This window comes from Nomascus leucogenys, chromosome 12 (assembly GCF_006542625.1).
Source record: "Nomascus leucogenys isolate Asia chromosome 12, Asia_NLE_v1, whole genome shotgun sequence".
NCBI classification, from domain to species: Eukaryota; Metazoa; Chordata; class Mammalia; order Primates; family Hylobatidae; genus Nomascus; species Nomascus leucogenys.
Genome location: NC_044392.1, coordinates 10,188,609 through 10,209,393, shown reverse-complemented (window position 1 = coordinate 10,209,393; position 20,785 = coordinate 10,188,609). Strand labels below are relative to the sequence as shown.

At 41.4% G+C, this 20,785-nt stretch overlaps 1 protein-coding gene across 13 annotated transcripts in view; it reads left to right on the top strand.

Moving 5' to 3' along the window:
* Positions 1-714: 714 nt before the first annotated feature.
* The window catches only part of SCMH1 (Scm polycomb group protein homolog 1), a 207,393-nt gene continuing 187,322 nt past the window's right edge, over positions 715-20,785 (top strand). For 8 of the 13 annotated variants that reach the window (XR_004032568.1, XM_030823585.1, XM_030823591.1 and 5 more), the window contains exon 1: positions 893-962. The gene's annotated coding sequence lies outside the window, so the exon portion shown is untranslated. Of the gene's footprint in view, positions 963-20,785 lie in introns of all 13 variants that reach the window. The other 5 variants (XM_030823588.1, XM_030823582.1, XM_030823586.1 and 2 more) reach the window with 2 other exon arrangements.

The window sequence follows — 20,785 nt, the reverse complement described above, 5'->3', positions numbered from 1 at the left end:
CTCACGCCTGTAGTCCCAGTGCTTTGGGAGGCTGAGGCAGGAGGATCACTTGAGCCCAGTAATTTGAGGTTACAGTGAGCTATGATGGCGCCACTGCACCCCGACCTGGGGGACAAAATGAGGCTCCATCTCTAACAAAACAAAAATAGAATTGTGTAGCCAACATTGCTGGTGGGCCTGGAAGAATGAGCCTGTGCACTGTACCTGGCCCATCATGGGCTCAGTGCGTACTTGTTGAAGGGATCACTGCAGGGAGGACCGCGGACGCTGACACTCACTAGGGCATCCAAGCACTAACTCATCTCTCACCTACCGTCCGGGTGCAGTGCTGTCGTGTTGGAGAAGAGGCCCCTGGGTGGCTGTGCGAAGTAACTCGCCCAAGGTCACCACACGGCCAGCCACTAGCCCGGCGGGAGTCGCCCGAGGCGAGGCCCACGTCAGCCGGTCTTGGGGGCCCGACCGGTGGCTCCTCCACCAGCCCCAAGCGGCCTCAGAGCAGGCTACTGGCGTCCTCGGGATTCGAACCCGAGTCCTCGGTCTCGTCCCCCGCACTCGCGCCCTCTCAGGCCTCAGTTTACCCATCTACAGGACGCGGACCGGAGAGCTGGTCCGGGCGCCAGCTGGGCCCCCGGACCCGGGTCGGCAGGCCGGCGGGGTACAGCCGGGCCGGGTCCCCGCGCGCCCTCCCTCCTCCAGCGCGCCGCCCCGCCCCCCGCGCGAGCCCAACGGCCTAGGCGCGCGCCACCTCGCGGCGGGAGGCGCGGGGGAGGGGCCGGGGGAGCCCCCGCCCCGCCCCCCGCCTCAGCCGCCGCCGCCAGCTCGGTGGAGCCCCCCGCCGCCCGCCAGCCGCTCTCCGGAGCCGCCCGCCCGCCCCCTTCCCGCGTCTCGGCTCCCTCCCTGCGCAGCGGAAACATGGCGGCGGGAAGGGAGTGAGCCGCCCCGCGCCCCCGCCGCGCCCGCAGGTAAGCGCCTCGCGGCCGCCTCCGCCCGCCTAAAAGCTCGCGCCCTGAGGGGCCGCCTGGGGCCAGAGGGCGGCGGCGGGACCTGCGCAGCCGCTGCGCCCGCACCCCCGGGCCGGGGTCCGCCTGTCCGTCTGTCTGGCCGGCCTGCCAGTCTGTGGTCCGCGCGGGGCCGGGCCCTCTCTGGGCCGTGTCAGCCCGGCCCCGAGCCCGGAGGCCGGTTCTGCATCTGCGGTCGGGCGGGCGGGGCCCACGGTCCGGTTGCGGCCCTGACGCGGCCAGGACGGCCCGGGGGCCCCGGCACGGGAAACCCAAGGCCGGGGGCCCTTTGGAGGGTCGGCGTGGGGGCGGTCCGTGTGGGTCGCCGTGTCCTGGCCGGCGGGTCCGGTGGGCCGGGGCAGGCTGGCTGGGGGCCGAGGGCCGGGCGGCGGCGCGATTCCGTCTGCGCGGGTCAGTCGGTCCCCTCCGGCGCCAGAGGTGGGAATGCTTGTGCTTCTGGCTGGCTGGGTCCCGGTTCGGGGAAGGCAGGGACAGAGGTCGGCGGGGCGACGTGGCCCCCACCGAGAGCGGGGTCGCCTAGGGCCCGGAGCTGTCAGCAGCGTCCTAGGGGCTGGGCCCCGGCCGGCCGACTCACGTGTGCCGCCTGCTCCGGTGCCCCGCCGGAAACGGGCAGGGAGAGCGGCCCGCACCGAAGTGAGCCACAGCGGCCCGGGGGGCCAGACACGTGGGCACAGCTTTGTGCCAGCCCCAAGAGCATCGAAAGTGGTTTCCAGCCCATGGGTGAACCCCGGAATATCTCCTGACTGGAAGGGAATTTAAAAGTCATCTGGGGGCCTTTCTCCCATCCCATGCCAAAGTATCTTTGAAAATCCCCAAATCCCCCCGATAATTTGACGAGCCCGTTTGGAACCTCTTCCAGTGATCCGAAGCGAATCTCTTTAAAGGAAACCCATTCTGTTCCTGGACAGATTTGGTTATAAGTTGAAAGAAACAGCTAGCTCCCATCCTTCCTAGTTCTTTTCCCTTATGGGCAGCTGTTAAGATATCTGAAGATAGTAATCATGTACCCTGAGTCTTCACTTCCACTTCCTTCAGTTGTCTCTCATCTGCTGTGGTTCTCTAAACTGTCCTCTGGATGAGCTTTAGTTTCCCCCTATCCCCTTAAAGGAGAGTTTCTTAAAAGTGATCCTGGAGACAAAACCTAGTAAGTTTCTCTAAGAAACACCCCCCAAGGATTGACCTGCTTAAATCAAAAGTACTCTAGATTCCCTTCCTCATTTCTGTACTGTATTTTGAACTTAAAAAAAAAAAAAATAGAAAACATTTAGTAGTGTTTGTTCAAACAAACTAGAAGACATCGTATTTTGTGGAAAATTGGGGGTTTCCTTCCTTTTAAACAATGTCTATAAACACTGTATCAAATGTGCTAACTAATGTACATCAAAATGTCTTGTTAAAGTGTAATGTGCCATGCAAATAGAAGAGCTCTTTTTTTTTTAAACTCTGAAAAGGATTGAGACCTAGTTTAGTGCCAAACTGCAATTTTAATATTTGGTTGCAGAGGGAAATGCTTTATTACATTGAACTCTGCTCTACTTTTAACTGCCAGCAGAAGGCCCAAAATTACTATGAAAAAGAACACTTTTTGTTGCTTACTTACCAACCTCCTAAACTCTTGCCTAAGCAACTCTGCAGGTTAGTAATGTTTTAAGCCCAGTAGAGATGAGATGGCCTTGTAGATAAAATGCCAGGCTCTTACATCTGGGATCCTGTTTAAGTACTAAGCAAAGTTTTACTGTTTTTACAACTTAGACAAGCACATACCAGCGGTCAGAATTGGTTCTTTATTTTTGTTCTTATGCCTTCATTTTTTTAAATTGGTTAGTAGTTTTGAACTTTGTAGCACATATGTCAAGTTTTGATTTTTGGTATGTTTGTGCAAATGTTGTTCCCTTTTATGTAAGTTGGGTAAACATTTGCAGAGCACCATTCTCAATGGAACTATACAGATCCAGAGGAAAGGCCCTGATTCCCTCCTTGCAAAGGACTTGGAGTGAAAGGTAGAGGATACTTAACTGTGAGAAAGAATTGATGTGAATATCCCACTGAAAATTTTAACTTAGGGCTGGATGCAGGGGCTCATGTCTATAATCCCAGCACTTTGGGAAGCTGAGGCAGGCAACTCTTTGAGGCCAGGAGTTCTGGACCAGCCTGGGCTACATAGCAAGACCCTGTCTCTACAAAAAATAAAAATAAAAATATAGCTGGGCATGATGGTGCATGTCTGTAGTCTCAGCTACTCAGGAGGCTGAGGCAGGAGGACCGTTTGAGTCAAGGAGTTTGAGGCTTCAGTGAGCCATGATCACGCCATAGCAAGTGACAGAATGAGACCCCATCTTTTAAAAAAGAAAAGAAAATTTAAACTTCGTATGTTCTAACCTTCACCGTACACTTATGTACCTACTATGGGTCGAGCACTATGCTATGTACTGTGCTCAGCTGGGTTTACAAAGGTTTCCAATCTTGTGGAGCTGGTAAATTAGATGCTTAAATAGATTACCTCAGAATAAAAGATGAGAACTACTCATAGCTGAGATATACAAGGTGAGAGTAAAGGTTGCCCAAAGGTGAGAGCACTTAGACTAGCCTAGGAGTTAAAGGAAGGCTTTGGGAAGAGATGATATCTGACCCAAATCTTAAATGGTAGGTAGGAGTAAGCGAGGCAAACATGAGCAGAAAGTGTCCTTCAAACAGAGAAAACAGCTTGAGCAAAGGCATCAATGTGAGAAAAGGAATGGCTCGCGTAGAGAACCACAAACAGTTTGGGACTGCTAGGAATATAACAATAAGTGGTAAGTTGTAAGGCTGGAAATACGGTCAGAGGCCATGACATGGTGGACCTTGTATGCATAAGTATCCTGAAATCAATTCAGTAGGTGGTATTTTTTTATTTTTATTTAATCACTGGAAGGTGTCTATCAGACATGGTTGAAGTAACATTTTTTAAATGTGGTCATAGGGATGAAGAGAAAGAAATGAATCTGAGAAAATGTATAAGGCTTTAATGATTGATAGTATGTGCAGGTGAGAGGGTGAGGAGTCCCGTGTGATGCTCAGGTTTTTGCCTTGGATGACTAAGGATATGTTGGTAATTTTAACTGAGACAGGAAACAATTGATGATGAGTTCAATTCTGGACTTGAAGATTTTCAATTTCTTGAGTTAGATCAATGAGCAAATATAGCGGAAGTAAGCTGGGAAAAAAAAGAGATGTGGTCAGAAAGTGGAATATCGGAGTTAAGTTGTCTGATATTGGGACTGTTCTAGGTGACAGCGAGGTCTCTGTGTATAGGTAGCTAAAATACAGCAGAGGCGAAGGTCAGTAAAGCTGAGTATGACAAGGAATTGCAAGGCTAGTATATTGAATGAGTCATCTGTGTGGAGAGTGAAGTGATTGAGGATGATGGGATGTGGGGAAAGAAAGATGTGACCCAGGTGCAGTAAAGATAGGGGATTAATCAGGAGGGTGGTACATGACAGATGAGGAGGTGGGGTAGAGAGTGATATAGCCAGATGGTGCAAACCTCGAAGGAGGAGGGGTTTTTAAACACAAGAGTGAGAAGGTAATAGTTTTTTTACTTTTCCTTCCTGGAGGCAGAGTTCTGATCTCTTTATCTTTATTCAGGATTCGTATTAATCATTCTGTTTGCTCTGAAGAGTCTGTTCTTAGTCTTGGAAAGTGGGAGGGCACATACCTCATATTGAATCCTTTCTGCTAATACTTAATGACAAAGGGCAGTGGAGGTTTTTTCCTCTGATGATCATTAGTGGGTGGGTAGGGAACAATCAGGTAAAGCAGTGAGGATATACCCATGGTTTTCTAGACAGAATATAGTGGAAAGAGCCTAGGCTTTGGAGTTAGAAACACCAAAATTCAGATCTAGACTCTGTCACTTACTAGCTTTATGACTGTAAACAAATTATTTAGCCTTTGTGAACTTCAGTGTCCTTATCTGTAAAAAATTTGTACTTCATAGGATATCACAAATATTACATGAAAAAATATACCATACACATAAAATCACAAGCGATTGGCGATTCATAGATACAAAGTAAATATTAGTTCCTTTCTTCCTTCCTTTAAGGGGCTTATGCTCTGCTAGCTGAAATGAACCTTTTACATGCTTACCTAAATTATAAAATAGAACATAGAGAGTACTCTTAAGGGAGGTAGTAGCAAAGTGATAAAGCAGTTCAGAGGAGGGAGCTGTCATTTCTAAACATTTGGAAACAAGGTTGGGCTTCATTTTCAAAATGAATTTTACTTGGGCCATGAACAAATTTCAATAGATTAAATAATTTAGGTAGAGATATAAAATAGGGAAAGCATAGGGTATGGTATCTTTGTTAAAAATAGCTACCACAGGTTTGAGTATTGTATTTGTAAAAGTTAATAGTAGGAAATATGGCTAGAGAGATGGGCTGGGGCCTTGGTATTAAAGATCCGAAACTGTGATGCAGCTTGGAGTTGATTCTGGATACATTAGGGAGCCACACATTGGATGTCCTCTTTCCGTACCTCAGTTTACTATCTGTAAAATGTATAGGCATCAATTCAGAAACTTCAAATTTTTGTTTGCAATAAACCAAATAAGAAATTCCACACTTGAAGATAAGTTCCTGTGTAGGCCAATTTTAGGTTAAAAAAGTCTAAGATTTGTTTTGTAGTTGTAGGTTAATCTTTGCAGTAATCTTATTTGATTGATAGGCTTAGCGAGGTTAAGAAACATACAAGATCTCACTGGTAGAAAGTAACCAAAGAAGCTCTAATTTCAAATTCTGTCTTTTTCATTCAACCATACTGACTAAGATTTGAAAGGAAACCTGAGTTCCTCAGTGTCACTAAAAATTAACTGCACAACCCCTGGCAGATCACTTTTACTTTGTCATTTATAAAATGAAGGAAGATGTAGCTGTAAGGTTTAACTAAGATAAAGTGCAAAGTACTTTACATAATATTGGTCACATATCAGGCACTCAAATGTTGGGTCTTTCTCTCCCCATCTGTGAATGAGGGAATTTAACCACAGCATTCCAAGGCCTTAGTGTTAACTCTCTAGCCACCAGTAAACTGCTAGAACTAATTACATTTGGCCCTCTGTATCCATGGGTTCTGCATCTGTGTATTCAACCAATTATGGATTGAAAATACGGGAAAAAAGGGATGGTTGCATCTGTACTGAACATGTACAGACTTTTTTCTTGTCATTATTCCCTAAACAATAGTATAACAACTATTTACATAGCACTTGTATTGTGTTAGGTTTTATAAATAATCTAGAGATGTTAAAATATATAGGAGGATGTGTGTAGATCATATGCAAATATGATTTTATGTAGGGACCTGATCATCCTTGGAATTTGGTATCCAAAGGGCGGGGGGGGGGGCCCTGAAACCTTTTGATAACCTTATAGCCAGATAAACCCAGCAAGACTTATCACCTGTTATCTTTGTCCCAGAATCAAACGGTCTGTCTTCCGTACTGTTATTCTTGTTCTGACCTGGCTTCCTTTTACTCTCTCCCAGCCCTGCTTTTTTGCTCCTTCTATTTGTTCTCTCAAACCCCTGTTTCCTACATTGTTAACCATTTTATTGGATGTCTTTTTGTGTGTCCTGGCCTTGAGTGGAAGCCAGCCTCCCTCCTGAGTCATGGAGAACGTACTACTTCCTCTGTAGCTCTTTTAAGTGGATGCAGCACATTCTCCTGCACCCCTCCCATCCCAAAGAAGAGAGGTGAAGATAATTGTATTTTTTTACTCTCCACTATATCTGGACCATTACTTCTCCATCTTCTTAAAACACCTGTGCTCTTTGGCTATACACACCCTTGCTTTCTGATATAATATATTCTTATACAATATCTGTTAAGATGAAAATGCACATAAACTACAATCCAGCAATTCCATTCCTAGGTATATACCCTTTGGAAACTCTCCAATGTATGCATAAAGGGATGTTCAAAAATATTCATGCAACACTGCTACAGCAAAAAATTTGAACTAGTCTAAATGCCTGTCAATAAAAGAATGAAAATACTGTGGTATATTTACTTAATAGAATTCCATACAATAGTGAAATGACTGAACTAGATCTATATAGTAACATGAGCAAATCTCACAAATAACAGGTTGAATGAAAAAGGCGAATTGCAGAACACATTTATATAAAGCTCGACATGCATGTATTATTTAGGGAGGCATACTTATGTAATAAAGAAATACATGGTAATTATAAATACCAAATTAAGGATAGTAGGTATCTCCAAAGGGTAAGTTGGGGAGAAAAGACCAAGAATAATGCGAAGAAGGGCACACAGAGAGCTTAAATTGAATAAGTAAATATTTTTCAACTGAGTTGTGGATATATGGGTATCTATTAATTATTCTTTATGCCTTTTTATATATCTGAACTTTTCTTTTTCTTTTTCTTTTTTTTTTTTTAAGAAGGAGTCTCGTTCTGTCTCCCAGGCTGGAGTGGCGCAATCTCGGCTCACTGCAACCTCCACCTCCTGGGTTCAAGCGATTCTCCTGCCTCAGCCTCCTGAGTAGCTGGGATTACAGACATGCACCACCACGCCTGGCTAAATTTTGTATTTTTAGTAGAGATGGGGTTTCACCATGTTGGTCAGGCTGGTTTCAAACTCCTGACTATGTGATCTGCCTCGGCCTCCCAAATATATGTATATTTTTAAAGAATAAATAGCATTCCACTCTTGTTATGAGCATAATACAGGGAGGGAGGGGACAGCAGAAGTATAAAGAAATACTAATATTAGGGTAAATCATAAAATTTTTTACTCACCACTAATATTAGAGTGAATCATAAAATTTCTGTTTTTCTAGGTCTAAAATGATTTAATATAGGCAGATTCAAGTGGCCTATTCAATCTAATGTAACTAATGTTCTGGTTGAAATATATTCAAAATGCACTGGGCACGGTAACTCACACCTGTAATTCCAGCACTTTGGGAAGCCAAGATGGTCAAATCTCTTGAGCCCAGGAGTTTGAGACCAGCCTGGGCAACTTGGTGAAACCCTGTATCTGCAAAAAATACAAAAATAAGCTTGGCATGGTGGAAACATATTCAAAGTACTATGGGAACACTAGGGCAGGAACAACTGATGGCCAAGGCAGAAGGAGGGAAGTGACATTTGGAAAGGTTCCAGAGAGAGAGAATGACATTTGAACTGAATCTTTTTGTTTAAGTTTTTTTAAGAGACAGAGTTTTGCCAGGCGCGGTGGCTCATGCCTGTAATCCCAGCACTTTGGGAGGCCGAGGTGGGCTGATCATGAGGTCAGGAGATCGAGACCATCCTGGTTAACACGGTGAAACCCCCTCTCTACTGAAAATACAAAAAATTAGCCAGGCGTGATGATGGGTGCCTGTAGTCCCAGCTACTCCGGAGTCTGAGGCAGGAGAATGGCGTGAACCTGGGAGGCGGAGCTTGCAGTGAGCCGAGATTGTGCCACTGCATTCCAGCCTGGATGACAGAGCGAGACTCCGTCTCAAAAAAAAACAGAGTTTTGCTCCATTGCCCAGGCTGGAGTGCAGTATTGTGATCATAGCTAAAGTAATCCTCCTGCCTCAACCTTCCAAGTAGCTAGGATTACAGGTGCGTACTCATGCCCGGATAATTTTTTAAAACTTTTCAATATTGGGAATGATTGTATGTGGAATTATTTTAAAGAGCAGAAAGAAAAAAAATAGGGGTCTTGCTCTGTTGTCAGGCTGTTCTCAAACTCCTAGCCTGAAGTAATCCTCCCACCTCGGCCTTCCAAAGTGCTGGAATTACAGGCGTGAGCTGTCATGCCTGGCCCTAAACTGAATCTTAAAGATTGAGAAGGAATTCACCAGATAGAGGGTGAGGAGATGAGAGAAGCCTTTCCAGATAGGAAGAGGTAAAGACCCCTTTCAGTGGGTGGAATCTGCCAGGTGGAATATGTGGAGGTTAAAGAAACACAGTAGAAGAAGAGACTAAGGAACAATAATAACAACAGATACCTTTATAGTACTTACTAAACAAGCACAAAGTTAAGTAACCTGTGAAAGATCACAGGGATAGCAAGTGGTAGAGCCAGGATTTGGACTCTGGCAATCTGAATCTACAGTCTGTGCTCTTGTCCAGTAAGCTATATTCTGAATCACTATACCATAAGCATAATCAGGAGAAAGTGATGTTTTGGATGCCAAGAGAACAACGGTAAGTTTCAAAAAGAAAGGAATAGTCAGCAGTGTGAAAGGCCCTAAAGACATGAAATGGGAATCCTAAAAAGAGATCATTGGATATTTAAAAAAAAATCATTTTGCTGTAAGTTACAGTAAGGAATACCGGGATGATAGAGATATGGATATCTCAGAATACTAGTGATTCAGTCTGTCAGTTCTGTGGGCCAGTGATTATAATTTCATTGAATTATGAAGAAGATATAATCAGGGACTATTAAAAATAGATCATCTCCATATTTAAGTACTTGATATATTAACACGATCGAAAGACTTTTGTTCTTCTGCTATCTATAGTCATAGTTACTCTTAGGTAACTATGATTGATAGTGACAATTTTGTTTATTCTTCTATACTTTCTGGTTTTGATAAAGATAAAACTTAGCTTGCTAGTTTAGTGGATTTTTCAGAATGGGATGATATTCTAAAGAACAGTAGTAGTGCAATCCCAAATATTTCATAGACAAGAAGGTGAAAGAGACCTTATAAGCTGCATGGTATGTGGAAAGAGTTATATGGCTTAGTGATTAAGAGTCCTGATTCAAGTCCCAATTTGCCACTCACTGGCTCTGTGATTTAGGCAAGGAGTTGCCGTGAATGATTTCTAAGATCTCTTCTAACTCTCAAGTTCTGTAACTATTAGGTCATTTATTTAGTAAAGAAACTGAGGCCTAAAGAAGGGACTTGTTTGTCGAGGGTCAAAAACTGGAATCTGGTTCTCTTGACTCTTGGTCTTGGATATCTGATGGAAGAATCATCAAACATTTGAGGGGCTGCCACATAGCAGACATGTACTAGGTACGTGAAAAAACAAAAGGCATGTGAAATTGTTTCAGAATTCGTTTATCCAATTTGTGAAAGTAACAATCAGCATCTTCTGTGTTTGTTTATACATATGTTGCCTTATTCCAAAATGTATTTAAAGCAGAGCTACTCTATATAATGTACTGTACTAAAAAAGGGAATAACCTTTTTTGAGTATCAGTCAGAGGTGTTGAAACATATAAACACGTTATTTTTACCCACCTGCATATAGGTATTATCACCTCTATTTTATACATAAAGAAACTGAGACTCAGAGATAGCTGGCCAAGATTATGCAGTTTATAAGTAATAGGACTTCGTTTAAAGCCCAGACCAGCCTGACTTCAACCCCAGTCCTCTTTTCATTTCATCATATGTGTGCCCCACAGAAGTGTTATATAATTCCGAGACTTTATCAGTACAGGAGGCAAGGTTTACTTGAGGAATTGACATATATTTTTAGTCTGAATATATCTTCTATCTCACCAAACAATGTAGGCAAACAAAAGATCCCTGGATAGAAGAATGAAATCGTTTAGCAAATCAAAGTCATATTTATTTTTTAATTTGAGCAGATATATGACTAGATTCCTTGTTAGGATCAGTGCTCATATTTTGATAAATTATAACATTTCTCTACCCCTTTAACCTTTGGTTGCATCCACTTCTGCTTTTCAACCTTTACCAGCTATGTACTAAGGATAAAAGGGTGAGAATAAGATAGGGTTTCTTCCCTCAGTGGGTTTTGCTATTTAGGTGACAGACATAATAATTTTGCCTAAGTTCTCTTCCTCCCCAAAAGCCATAACCTGAGTCTAATCATGAGAAAACATCAGATAATCCCAAGTGACGTACATTTTATAACGTTTCTTTTTTTTTTTTTTTTTTTTTTTTTTTTTTTTTTTTTTGAGACAGAGTCTCGCACGGTCACCCCGGCTGGTGTGCAGTGTGTGTGATCTTGGCTCGCTGTAACCTCCACCTCCCTAGGTTCAAGCGATTCTCCTGCCTCAGCCTCCTGAGTAGCCAGGATTACAGGCACCTACTGCGACGCCCGGCTAATTTTTTGTATTTTTAGTAGAGACAGAGTTTCACTATGTTGGCCGGGCTGTTCTCGAACTCCTGACCTCGTGATCTGCCCGCCTCTGCCTCCCAAAGTGCTGGGATTACAGGCGTGAGCCACCACACCCGGCCTATAAAATTTCTAATACTCCACAAAACTGTTAAAGTCATCAAACAAGGAACGTCTGAGAAAGTGTCAGCCAAGAAGAGGCTAAGAAGACATAATGACTAAATATAATGTAGCATAGTATACTGGATGGGGTCCTGTCATAGAAGAGTAATCTCAGGTAAAAATTAAGGAAGTCTGACAAAGTGTGGACTTTAGTTATTAAGGTATCACTATTGGTTCAAGAATTGTAACAAATATGCCATACTAATGTAGAATGTTAGTAGTAGGGGAAATAGTACAGGGTATATGGGAACTATCTGCAGTTTTTCTGTAAATCTAAAACTGTTCTAATAGAAAAAGTTTATTTTTAAAAAGTTATAATAAAATCAGAATAATTTTAGATGTTATTTCTTTGAGATTTAAATAAAACATATTTCTTCATAAAATGATGTGCCTAATTTAGTTGACTCATTTGATACGACTGACAAACTGCAGTCTGTTGATAGATGCATGTGCCAGAATGTATACTAAGTGGATGTCATATGAACTTTTTCTACCTCAGTCTCTTATGTATATAGTGTCAAAAACATGCCAAGTCCTAGTAATAGTGAATCCCAGTACAAAATAGACCACAGTTTAATCAGCTGTCTCATAGCACATTATAAAGACGGCCAACCTCTCAACATGGTATATAGAATTCTATTGTTCTGTTCTCAACTTTGATCCAGTCAGTTCTATGTTTTAGGGACTATCATTTGTGCCACTCCCACAAACCAATTTCTAATCATATGGGGTTCTTTAATTTGCAAGCAATAATAATCTACTCTGGTTAACTTTGTCTGTAGCAGCAAGTCCCAAACCTTGTTGAATATCAGAATCATCTGGAGAGATTTTTAAAATTAAAAGTACCATGTGCCAAAAAAATATATTGAATTGGGATCTCTAAGGGGATAGAACATAGGAATTAATATTTTCTAAAAGCTCTCTAAGTAATTCTGATACTTACTCATTGTTGCCAGTTTCAGTGAACAGCCCCCTAATTCATCTATTTGTTCAGGCCTAAAAACTGAGAATCATTTCTTTAATTTTTTTTTTTTTTTTTTTAAGAGGTAGGGTCTTGCTTTGTTGCTCAGGCTGGAGTGCAGTGATGCGATCATAGTTCACTGCTGCCTTGAATTCCTGGGCTCAGGGGATCCTCTTCCCTCAGCCTCCTGAGTAGGTAAGACTACAGGGTGTGCTATGGAACCCAGCTAATTTTTAAATTTTTATTTTATAGGGATAAAGTCTTGCCATCTTGCCCAAGCTAGTCTCGAACTCCTGGGCTCCAGTGATCCTCTTGCCTCAGCCTCCTGAAGTGCTGGGATGGTGCCTGGCTGGGAATCATTTGTTAAATTATCTTTTCTCCATTTTTAGTTCATTGCTGATACTCCTTAGGACTATATCCTAAATATCTAATGAATCTTTCCACTCCTCCCCATCACCACTTCCTTTATTCTAGTCTAGGCCACCATAGTTCTTTTGGACCATTATATCAACCCCCATATGGCTTTCGTGTGTCTACTTTTGTACCCTATCCTCCACCAATGCGGTCACCACAGATCAGATCGTTTCTCTGCCTAAAATCCTTCAGTGGCTTTCCATTGCATTGGATATGCAAGTGATATTTTCCCTTGTGGTCTACATTATATGGAGACTACCTTCTTAGCCTCACATAGTGCCACCATCCCCTAGCTAAGTTCTAGTTACATTGGCTCCCGTTTCGTTTCTTGAAGATATGAAGCTCTTTCCTGTCTCTCAGACTTGGCACATACTGTTTCATCTGCCTGGGAGAGTCTTCCCCTGACTCTTGATTCATTCTTAAACATTACCTCCTCATAGAGGCCATACTGACTGCCCTCCCACAGTCACTCTGTTTATTCTGTTATAGCACTTAATCACAATATGTAATTATTTATTTGCTTACTTGTTAAGTTCCATGAGGACACGAGGGCAGGGGTCTTGCCAATCTTATTCTTTTTTTTTTTAATTGTACTTTAAGTTCTAGGGTACATGTGCACAACGTGCAGGTTTGTTACATGTGTATACATGTGCCATGTTGGTTTGCCGCACCCATTAACTTGTCATTTACATTAGGTATTTCTCCTAATGCTATCCCTCCCCCAGCCCCCTACCCTCTGACAGGCCCTGGTGTATACTGTTCCCCTCCCTGTGTCCAAGTGTTCTCATTGTTCACTTCCCACCTATGAGTGGGAACATGCAGTGCTTGGTTTTCTGTCCTTGTGATAGTTTGCTCAGAATGATGGTTTCCAGCTTCATCCATGTGCCTACAAAGGGCATGAACTCATCCTTTTTCATGGCTACATAGTATTCCATGGTGTATATGTGCCACATTTTCTTAATCTAGTCTGTCATTGATGGACATTTGGGTTGGTTCCAAGTCTTTGCTATTGTGAATAGTGCCGCATTGCCAATCTTATTTTTACATGTGACTCCTATCACAGTGCATGGCATATAATAGCATTCATTAAAAAGTTAAATGAATGAATGAATCTTTTTTTTTTTGGTAGGGGGGTGGAGTTTTGCTTTTGTAGCCTAGGCTGGAGTGCAATGGCACAATCTTGGCTCACTGCAACCTCCACCCCCTGGGTTTAAGTGATTCTCCTGCCTCAGCCTCCCAAGTAGCTGGGATTACAGGCATGTGCCATCATGCCTGGCTAGTTTTTGTATTTTTAGTAGAGATAGGGTTTCACCGCATTGGTCAGGCTGGTTTCGAACTCCTGACCTCAGGTGATCCACCCACCTTGGCCTCCGAATGAATGAATCTTAACTGCCACCAACCTGGTCCAAGCTTCTGTCATCTCTCTTCTGAATTACTACAGTTGCATCCAAACACTTTGCCTACAACTGCTGTGGGTCCCCTTTAATCATTTTCCATGTTGCTTTCAGGGTTAAATATTTAGAATTTTAAGTCTGATAATTATACTATTCTCCCTACATTCCTTTTTTTTTTTTTCCCCCTGAGTCAGGATCTTGCTGTGTCACCCAGGCTTGAGTGCAGTGACGTGATCACAGCTCACTGCAGCCTCCTGAGTAGCTGGAACCACAGGTGCGCACCACCACACCCAGCTAATTTATTTTATTTTATTTTGTAGAAATGGGGTCTCACCATGTTGCCAGGGCTGGTCTTGAACTCCTAGGCTTAAGTGATCCTCACACCTCAGCCTCCCAAACTGCTGGGATTACAGGCATGAGCCACTGTGCTTGGCTCGTTACATTCTTTATATGCTTCCTGCTGGTCTTACTGTAGCTTATAGAATGTTTTCTTTAATTATTTTTTAAATTGTGGTAAAATATATGTAACATAAAATTTACCATTTCAACCATTTTTAACGGTACTAAGCATAGTCACATTGCTGCGCAACCATCATCACCGTCCATCTCCAGAACTTGTTTCATTTTGTTAAACTGAAACTGTATCCATTAAACAATAATTATACATTGTGGAGTCCCAATAAGTAAGCAGCAACGAGGAAGGAGCCACAGGTAGGGGAAAACAATGAACAATTGTTCCGAGAGACGGCTAATTACAAACAACCACTGGCACAACTACCTTGTCCTCATAGCACCCTCCAGCATGACCCTGTAAAACTTCCTTCCAGTCCTTGCCTTTTTGTAGACAGCCCCTTCTCTGCTGTGCTGCCTATTGCACCCTTGCAACATATTTTCATACTTTCTCTAATAAATCTGCCTTTTTTTTTTTTTTCGAGACAGAGTCTTGCACTGTCGACCGGGCAGGAGTGCAATGGTGCAATCTCAGCTCACCAGCTGACTGCAACCTCCGCCTCCAGGGTTCACATGATTCTCCTGCCTCAGCCTCCCGAGTAGCAGGGATTACAGGTGCACACCACTATGCCCGTCTAATTTTTTGTATTTTTTAGTAGAGATGGGGTTTCACTATGTTAGCCAGACTGGTCTTGAACTCCTGACCTCATGATCTGCCCACCGTGGCTTCCCAAAGTGCTAGGATTACAGATGTGAGCCACTGCGCCCAGCCAAATCTGCGTTTCTTTCCCTATAACTGTCTTGGTAAATTTCTTTACCACTTGCGACATAGGCCCCAGCTAGTTGCACCCATGGCATACATTCCTCCCTCCCTCCAGCTCCTGGCAACCACCATTCTACTTTGTGTCTCTATGAATTTGACTGTAATACTCTATGCACTTCGTATGAGTGGAATCATACAATGTTTTCCCTCTTGTCACTGGCTTATGTCACTCAGCATGTCTTCAAGGTTCATCTGTGTTGTAGCCTGTGTCAGAATTTCCTTTCTTTTAAAATTAAAGGCTCAATAATATAATTTTTACATTAAATTTAAACAGAGTGACTATGGAAGGGCAGTTGTGTAGTGCTCTACGAGGAGGTGATTTTTTAGCTGAGAAAGAATAAACCAAAAGTCAGACACTCCCAGGCAGAACAAACAGCATGTGCCAAGTCTCAGAGACAGGAAAGACCCTCATATATTCAAGAATCAAAAAGGGAGCCAGTGTGACTGGAACTTAGCTAGGGGATTATGGCACCATATGAAGCTCAGAAGGTAGGCTCCATGTCATGTAGACCAAAAGGGAAAATGTCATTTGTATATCAGTGCAATGGAAAGTCACTGAAGGATTTTAAATCAGCAGAGCTAACATGATCTGTGGTGAGAGTGTTGGTGGGGGATGGGGTTGCAGAACTATCTGCTTTCTATGCATCACCCTTTCTGTTCTGTGGGCTAGTCATGCCCCATCCCACCTCAGGGTTTTTTCTTATGATTGTTCCCTCTGCCTAGAATGCTGTCTCCCCTTCCTTGTCTATTCATTGTTTAGATTTCAATGGAGACATAACTTCCTTAGGGAATCATTCCTTGATCTCCCAGAATCTATTCAAAATAACCTCCATGTTGCACATTTCATAGTACCTTGTGACTTTGCTTTGTAGTATTTATAATTAGTTTTTTAAATGAAGCCATATTTGTATTTTTTGGTTGATTAATATATGTCAGAATAGCAGGGACCATGTCTTCTGTTCAATATTGTATCCCGAGCACCTAGTATTTAAGTAGGTATTTCAGTAAATAGTGTAACATATATAATAAATAATATTAATATTTGTTGACTAAATGAATTTGGGTCTGGACCTTGATGGCTTAATGTCTTTCTAAAAATCTACTTCCATATCTAAGCCTTTCTTGACTACTTTCACCTTTTTCTGTGAACTTAAAAGTCTTTATTCATTGTTTGCCAGATGCTAAACATTTACAAAAGTAATCCTTATGTCATCTGAAATTTTCTATTTTTTTTGATATTGCTTATGCTTTATATTTGCTAGTTGGTCCTTTCCCTCTAAACAGCCACTAGAGTTATTTTTCTAACTTTCTAAGTTACAAATCTCATTATTTGAAGAAATTCTAGGGCATTTATCATCCCTTAAATGATATGTGGTGAAAGGGCAGTTTTATTTTCTGTTTGTCTCAGACTAATAATTTTGTAAGTGTAATAAAAATGAATTACTAGAAAGATGAAATTTTTGAAAAGATGAAGTATAAACCTCAAAATCTTACAAGATTTAATGACATAAAATTATTCTGTTAAATTGCTGTAGGAAATTTCCAAGTATTTACTCTAAATTCTGTACTTTTTGCAAACAGGTAACAAACATTTTGCTGATGAAGACCACACATTGCATAGTAGCACCACTTAAGGTTTCTGTGCAGGGATACTAGGAGGTTCAAGGTGAGGCAGGGTGGACTCTGCCTCCTTGCTCCCCTTTCACCAGATAAGCTCTGTATTATTGTTATGTTTTACCTAACAATTTGTTTGAAGATGGTTCTTTGACCAAAAAAGGCTTAAAAACCACTAGTCTGCCTGGCATTTTAGAATGGCATTTAAAATTCTTCATCATCTGATTGCAGCCCAGTTTTCTAGTTCAGTCACTGCTTCTTGCCATAGATCCTATTCTTGAACCACCTGTTATTTTCCATAGGCCATCATACAAGCCCTTTGACTACTTATTACTTTTCCACTTTCCTTTGCTTAAAATTAACTAAACTTTCCTCTCTGGGATACAATGCATTCTCCAAGTTCTGATTGAAAAGTCACCTCCTGTGTGAAGCCTCTTCAATTCCTTTGGACGGAATTGGTCACTACTTTTATTATGGTAACTACATACTACATTCTGTTAATCGTTAATGTATTTGCTTGTCTTTCTCATATAACATGGTTCTAGTCCTGTCTATCTTTATATTCCCTAGCCCAGGGACTGGCACATACTCAATAAATGTTGATTGGATAAATTGGGAAAGTCATCAATATTTGTACATATCTCAGATATAAAAATAGAAGCTTTTTGTTAGGTTTCAGGCAAACTATATGACTGCCTCATTGCTCACTTCTCCCCGCTTTGGGGACCTATCCCTGGATATTGAGTATGACATATATACTAAGAGTTGAAATATGTGTCTTAGAAAATGCAAGTAATGAACCTCCTACCCAGGTTCTCGTGTGAACTTGCATTAAAGCTCTGTGTGTGTTGGGAGGTGCACAGAGAAAGTTAAAAGTGGGTTATTAATGAAATTTGTTTTGATTGAAAAATTTGGAATCTGATCCTTTAAATAGCACCCTTGTTTTGTTTTATTTTAATTGAATTTGTCTGTTCTTTCAGTTTTATGAGTGACCTTTAAGTAATCTCTTATTGCCAAGAGAAGCTGTTTGCCCTCTGGAAAAAGTGTAAGATTTAGGGTCACATGACCAAGATATTCTAATCCTAAATCCAGTGATTACTAGCTGTGTGACCTTTATAAGTCATATAAACTCTCTAAATCTTTTTTTCTTCATTTGTAATAAGGGAACAACTGACATTTGTCCTATGTACCCTACAGAATTGTGAGGGCCAAATGAAGTAGAGGGTATGAAAGTGCAGGTAAACCCCAGAAACAACAAATGCGAGTAAACCCTACAACAGAACTTGTGCTATTTACTATCAGCTCTATGACTTCACACCAGTTAAATTATTTGTACCTCAGTTTATTCACCTATAAAATGAGACTATTAATACCTGTATCATTGGGTTTATTGTGAGAATTAAGTTATTTATAAAAAAGTGTCTAGTAGATTGACCTGAGTGATTGTCAGTCAATTTACCTTTGCCTTAGCATCACACCCTTTTCTAGCCTCCACCCTGAATTAGGGTTTAATAGTAATAATTATAAGAAATGATGGTAATTGGAGATTATTTACTAAACACTAGTGTATGCTTAACTCTATGCTAGTTGCTATAGGGAAAATGGAGTCACAATAATCGCTAATCCCTTACGTTTCATTTCACCTATTCAGTATTTAGCACTCACCATGTGTTAGATATAGGGGATAAAGAAATAAACATGACGCAGCATTACCCTTCAAGGCTCATAATCTAGTAGAGGAATCAGACACAAATAAATTATAATACAGTATAGCACAATAATATAAATGTATACACTTCATAGAAGAGATAATGATTTTATCTGAGAGTATGAGGAAAGCTTCTATGCAAATTAGGTTTTAAAGGATGAGTAGACGTTTTTTAGGTAGACTGAGGTGGTGAAAGGGGGCGATCCAGATGGAAGGAATCAGCATTTGCAGTGTTTGGAACTGTATAAATCGTTTATTACTGTTGTGTATTAAGGTTAAGAAGAGCTGACTAGAGGTGAGGCTAGAGGGTAGGCAAGGGCTGTATCATCCGAGGATGATTTTTGTACCATCCTGAGGAGTTTAAATGTCATTCTGTAGGCAAGAGGAGTCAGTGAAGGGTTTTCAAAGACTATCTGTTGGGTGTTGTAGGAAAACCACTTGGATAGCCTTGCAAATGACAGAGCAGGGAGCTTTATAGATTACCCAAATGTTTGCAGGTAATTATCTGATTCTCACAACAGGTCTTTGAAAGTTGACAAGGCAGAAATTAATCCCATCTAATATATGATATATGAACCACTGAGAATTAAAGATGGCACCGGAAATTAGCTGGCATCATATACAATCAGTACTTACTGAACAAGGATTAAACCTAGGCCTTTTCCAAATCTAATTTTAGTTTTACGATACATTGAAAGATACAGTCCCTGCCCTAAATGAAATTTAAAACTGTTAGGGATGATTGAGGGATAATTTCCTTAAAAAAAAAAAGATAAAATCATGACTCTCACACAAATATAGAATGAACAAAATTTTAACTCATTAATCCATGTGGGAAACAGAAAGATAGTACAAAGATGGCTCAGAGAGGACCATTTATTGTCAGGGAATGCTGAACTTAATTCACAAATAGTGACAAAATTCATCAATACCCATAGGACAGTTATCAATTGCATTACCTGGGCACAGTTTGCATTTCAGTGGACAGGAATTATTTGCATTACTATGCGTTTTCAACAAGTTGAGATCTTTCTTGACAAAGCTGTGAAATAGCCTAATTAAAGAGAGACCAAGTAACACATCTCTATACAATTGGGTAATCCTGGAAGGCTCCAGATTCCATTGATAGAATATGCAGTAATTTCTCTTGCCCATTTCAAAACCTCCCATGATTTTATGCGACAGGGATTTAGGACTAATTCTCAGAAAATTCAGATTAGGGAATAAAGAAATAAACATGAAGCAACCTCACCCCACAAGGCTCATAATCTAGTAGAGGAATCAGACATACAAATAAATTATAATACAATATAGTACAATAATATAAATGTATACACTTCTTGAAAGAGATGATTTCATGTGGGCTAGGATCTTCTCCAGTTTTCCCTATTACCCTATCATCAGAAATCAGGGATTCTTCATCTCAACAAAAGTATCCTTTGAAAAATGACTCCATCATACAGTCCCATTATGCAATGTCGGTTTCCATTCTCATTTTCTGTTCAGATTACCTGCCTAGGACTCTTCTTGAGTGTTTGAATTACCCCTTTCCAGAAATGAAAATCTGCCTCCAAACCCACCAACCTAGTTGTTGGTGGACTGTAATACCCAAGTGAAAAAAGGCTTTAGGGTGCCAGGTATCTGGATTTTCTAAGCAGTACTTCTGTAGTGTTCCTTGGCATAATGCCATCTTCCCCTTAGCACTGTGATATGTCTCGGTACAGTCTCTTTTGCTGTATTATAGAAGGTGCATTCCTAGGAAGCCTCATGTTCTAAAGAGTTAGTATAGTAATTGCTTCAAGGGCTTTTTTCCTATATGAAAGTAAAGGTGCTTATATAGCTGTAAGTATATAACTATAAAATCTAAAAATTTTGAGGGAATCCAGTGTTTGATTTTGTTTAACTTTTGCAAAAGAATGTTTCTTTGCCTATCTTCACCAACATCACTTTATCACTTTTATTGTCCATTTTTATGGCAAAGCACCAAGTCACTTAAAGCAGTTGTTTCATATTTGCAGTATTTATTTTTCTCCTTTCCTTTCTTTAATTCCTTCATGCTTTCTCTTTCTTCTTCTTCCCTTCCCTTGTTTCCTTTTCTTCTTTCCCTTCCTTCCCTTCCCTCACTTTCTCCTTGTAGTCTTC